Consider the following 4,999-nt stretch of genomic DNA (forward strand, 5'->3'; position numbering starts at 1 on the left):
TTTATATAAGAAAAAAAATAATGCATGTCCTTGAAACTTGTGTACATACATGTAATGAATAGAAAAAAGGAAAGAAAAAAAAAGGAAAACATAATAAAAAGAAAAAAAAAAAAAGAAAAAAAAAGAAAAGAAAAGAAAGAAAATTAATAAAAGAAAGAAAGAAAATTAAAATAAAGAAAGAAAATTAAAAAAAAAGAAAAGAAAAGAAAAGAAAGAAAAAAGAAAAGAAAAAGAAAAAAAAAAAATTGAGGAGGGAGGTGGGTAATGCAGCCAAGTAATACTGTATTCACCAATTTTCATGCACCATAACACCCACAATCGTGATAGTACTCTTAGATTGGCCTCAAAAATTTGTGATTAAATAATATAACCTCATTATGCAGGAAATCTATTTTTGAAATTATCTTTCATCATCTAGAGCAGACCAATATTTACGTCTTTTACCATTTTCATTGATATAAGATACCCCATTTTTAATTTCTAAATAAAACCAAGGTGCGTATTATTATGAATACAGTACAACTTGCCAGTCACAAGCCTGGAATAAAGAGCCACATTAAATATCAAGAATATAGTTAGTTTAAACAGGACTGTTTACAACTTTTTTGCCATTAATAGTATATATGCATGTTACTCATATTTTTTCATTTCCTTTCAATAGGTCAATATAGAAAACGTGTGCTTATTGTTTTTCTATAGCATGTTTAGTGACATGTACCTACCCTTTTTGAAAGTCTCAATATACAAACCCTTAATTAATTGCTTTCACAACTTAATTGCAGGTGTTTCCCATATACATGTGCTCCAGTAAACAAAAAAATTCTGAAACAAATTGTACATTCTAGTTGTACATTATGTGTCATACTAGTAAGAAAAAGGGGGATACAAATTTTAAAACTTTTTAACATATATTTAAATCATGGATTTATTGTGGCTTTTAATGCAGAGTGAACCATCATATAGTTTTAATTTTAGATTCATTGTGGCTGTTAATGCCGAGTGAACAATCATACAAATGTTTGCAAACTTTGTTTGGTTGTTTGCTCAGACATTGTAATTAAGATTGACACCTAAATTCAATGGGTAGGCAGAGTAACAGTCTGTTATAAACATATACAAATATAGATAGAAACTTTAATAAAATGTTCCGCTGGGCGCAGCTTGATACGACCGCAGAGGTTGAACCCTGAACAGTTGGGGCAAGTATGGACACAACATTCAAGCTTGATACAGCACTGAATTTGGATTGTGATTAAATATTTGACACACCATAGTTTTCTGACACAGAATGATTGTGGTCCAAGAACTTAAAAATTTTTAATTTACCAATTCAAACCATATCATTATTATTTGCTTTTATATATAAATCAGAAATAACCAATTTAAAATGGGGAATTTTAAAGAAAAAAGGAAAAAAATTCCCCCCTCAAATTTTTTGAACCCCCTAATGATACATCACCCCCAAACTCAATCCCAGCCTTCCCTTTGTGGTATGGTACCTTGCAGTACAATTTCAGAGAGATCCGTACACTTGAACATAAGTTATTGTCTGAAAACTAGAAAAATGGTTGTTTCTTGGCCCCAAATTCCTAAACGTTTAGGGCAATTACCCCCAAACTCAAACCCAGCTTTTCCTTTGTGATATGGAACCTTGTAGTACAATTTCATAATGATCCATACACTTACACACAAGTATTGTCCTGAAACTAGAAAAATGCTTGTTTTTTTCCCCTTTTTGGCCCCTAATTCCTAAAATTTTGAGGCAATTACCCCCAAAATCAGTCCCAGCCTTCCCTTAGTGGTATGGTACCTTGCAGTACAATTTCAGAGAGATCCAAACACTTGAACACAAGTTATTCTCTGGAAACTAGAAAAATGCTTATTTTTGGACCCTTTTTCCTAAACAATTTGGGCAATTACCCCCAAACTCAATTCCAGCTTTCCCTTTTGTGATATGGAACCTTGTAGTACAATTTCAGAAAGATCCATACACTTGCACACAAGTTATTGTCATGAAACTAGAAAAATGCTTGTTTTTTGGCCCCTAATTCCTAAAATTTGGAGGCAATTACCCCCAAAATCAATCCCAGCATTCCCTTTGTGATATGGAAACTTGTGGTACAATTTCAGAGAGATCCATACACTAACACACAAGTTATGTCTGGAAGTTACAAAAATGCTTATTTTTGGCCCCTTTTTGCCCCCTAATTCCTTAACTGTTGGTACATTATAACCCCCAAAATCAATCCCAACCTTCCTTTTGTGGTATTGAACCTTAAGGTAAAATTTCATAGAGATCCATTTACTTAAACTAAAGTTAGAGTGTGAAAACTAATGTGTCTTCGGATGACGACGACGACGCCAACGTCATACCAATATAGGACTGCAAATTTTTTTGCGGCCGTATAAAAAGCAAACATGATCAGCAGGACAAAATCTACAAATATGTCAACATGACTGAAATTGTCAGTTAACTCTTTATAAGAGTTATTACCCTCTGGTGATGATTATACCCAAGAAGTGGTTATTTTTGAAGATGCAGGTGAGAGACACTGGCTCTTTGGAGCCTCTGTTTTGAACTATTTTGATTGACTAAGCATTTTATTTTCAAGCTAGCATTAACTACTGCTTGTCAGTATGGATTGATGTTTAAAACGGACATCAGAGCTGACTTTTTAGGTAAGAACCATTGCAGATCATTGAATAGATTTATAAACTTGGTGACTAAAGATTATGTAATCGCCTTTGAATTTTGTCAAGCCTGTGACATTTAAGTCACAAAAAGCCAGGCATAGACATCCTTATCACTGAACTAATATATATATTTGTTTAGGGGCCAGCTGAAGGACGCCTCCGGGTGCGGGAATTTCTCGCTGCATTGAAGACCTGTTGGTGACCTCCTGCTGTTGTCTGTTCTATGGTCGGGTTGTTGTCTCTTTGACACATTCCCCATTTCCATTCTCAATTTTATCCGACATTAGGTTGTCAAAATTTAGGTTCAGATTTTGTGTTCAAAAAGTTTCTAAACATCAATAACTTAGTCAAACTTTGGAAGTAATTGTACATTAGAAGAATCCACAGCAAAATTTTGAAAATGTTATTTTTCTGTATGACAAAATCATAGGAAAACAGTCAGCAAAATATTAAATACAAAAAAAACAAAAATTATTGACCTGCCTCCATCTTTTTTTTAGAAGTCATTATCTGATAACCAGAAAATATATTTGACACAGTGGCGGATTTAGAGGGGGGGGGGGGGGGGGGGTTTGTGGGAAAAATTTGGTTGATTATATAGGGAATCACCGAAGCATGACTGGAGCGGGCCCCCTCTTAGGCAGTCAGTGAGCCCCCTCTTATGAAAATTTCTGGATCCGCCATTGTGACATAGCCTGTATATTGAAAATTGTACAATGATTCCTTGATAAATAATAACTGAAACTGTTTAAGATATTTTCAGTAAAGGACAGTACAGTTTCTGATTGTCAATTTGGATATGTATTCTTGTGTAGTACAATGGCACATAATATATATCAGTGACTTGATACATGTATGAACATATTGATACATTCCGTCCTAATATTTAGTTGTGTGAAGAGCCCAAAGCCCAAGTTTATTTGCATATATAGACGGATATTAAAATGAATTCCTGCATAACAAATTCAGGGAATGAGACGCTAATAAAACAAGCCATAAGTATAGTGGTTAAGGTTTTTTGTCGAGCCTGCGACTTTTGTCGCAGAAAGCTCGACATAGGGATAGTGATCTGGCAGCGGCGTCGGCATTAGCTAACTTCTTAAAAGCTTTATATTTTAGAAGGTGGAAGGTCTGGATGCTTCATACTTTGTATATGGATGCCTCATGTTACGAAGTTTCTGTCAGTCACATGTCCAATGTCCTTGATCTCATTTTCATGGTTCAGTGACTACTTGAAAAAAAAGTTAAGATTTTTTGTAATGTTAAATTCTCTCTTATTATAAGTAATAGGATAAGATAACTATATTTGGTATGTGCGTACCTTGCAAAGTCCTCATGCCCGTCAGACAGTTTTCACTTGACCTCGACCTCATTTCATGGATCAGTGAACAAGGTTAAGTTTTGGTGGTCAAGTCCATATCTCAGATACTATAAGCAATAGGTCTAGTATATTCGGTGTATGGAAGGACTGTAAGGTGTACATGTCCAACTGGCAGGTGTCATCTGACCTTGACCTCATTTTCATGGTTATAGTTAAGTTTTTGTGTTTTGGTCTGTTTTTCCTATACTGTATGCAATAGGTCTACTATATTTGGTGTATGGAATGATTGTAAGGTGTACATGTCTAGCTGGCAGGTGTCATCTGACCTTGACCTCATTTTCATGGTGCAGTGGTCAAAGTTAAGTTTTTTCTAATACTATATACAATAGTTCAACTATATTTGATGTATGGAAATATTTTATGATCTATTTATCAGTCACACAGGTTTTTTTTTTACCTTGACCTCATTTTCAATGTTCATTGCTCAGTGTTAAGTTTTTGTGTTTTGGTCTGTTTTTCTTAAACTATAAGCAATAGGTCAACTATATTTGTTGTAATAAAGCTTTATATTTAGGACTATCAACATAATATCAATGATTAGTAAAGAAGGCGAGACATTTCAGCGTGCATATCATATAAAGTTATAAAGGGACATAACTGAAGAACAGTAAAAGTGACGCTACCCAAATTTGAACTTGATCTGAGTTTTGTGGTAATAAGCATTGTGTATAAGTCTCATAACATTTGGTTAAGGCAAACTTAAGTAGAGAACAGAAACTTAAAATTCTGCAAATTTTCTATTTGTAAACATGCATAACTCTAGAACAGTTGTGTAAGTTTTATAACATTTGGTTGAGACAAACTAAAGTTAGAGAACGGAAACGAAAAAAGTCAGCAATTTTTATGTTTATAAAGGAATATAACTCAAGAATAGTAAAAGTGTCCCCACCAAATTTCTTACTTAATCTGTATTATGTAGTAATA

This window comes from Mytilus californianus, unplaced genomic scaffold (assembly GCF_021869535.1).
Source record: "Mytilus californianus isolate M0D057914Y unplaced genomic scaffold, xbMytCali1.0.p SCAF_3, whole genome shotgun sequence".
Classification (NCBI taxonomy): Eukaryota; Metazoa; Mollusca; class Bivalvia; order Mytilida; family Mytilidae; genus Mytilus; species Mytilus californianus.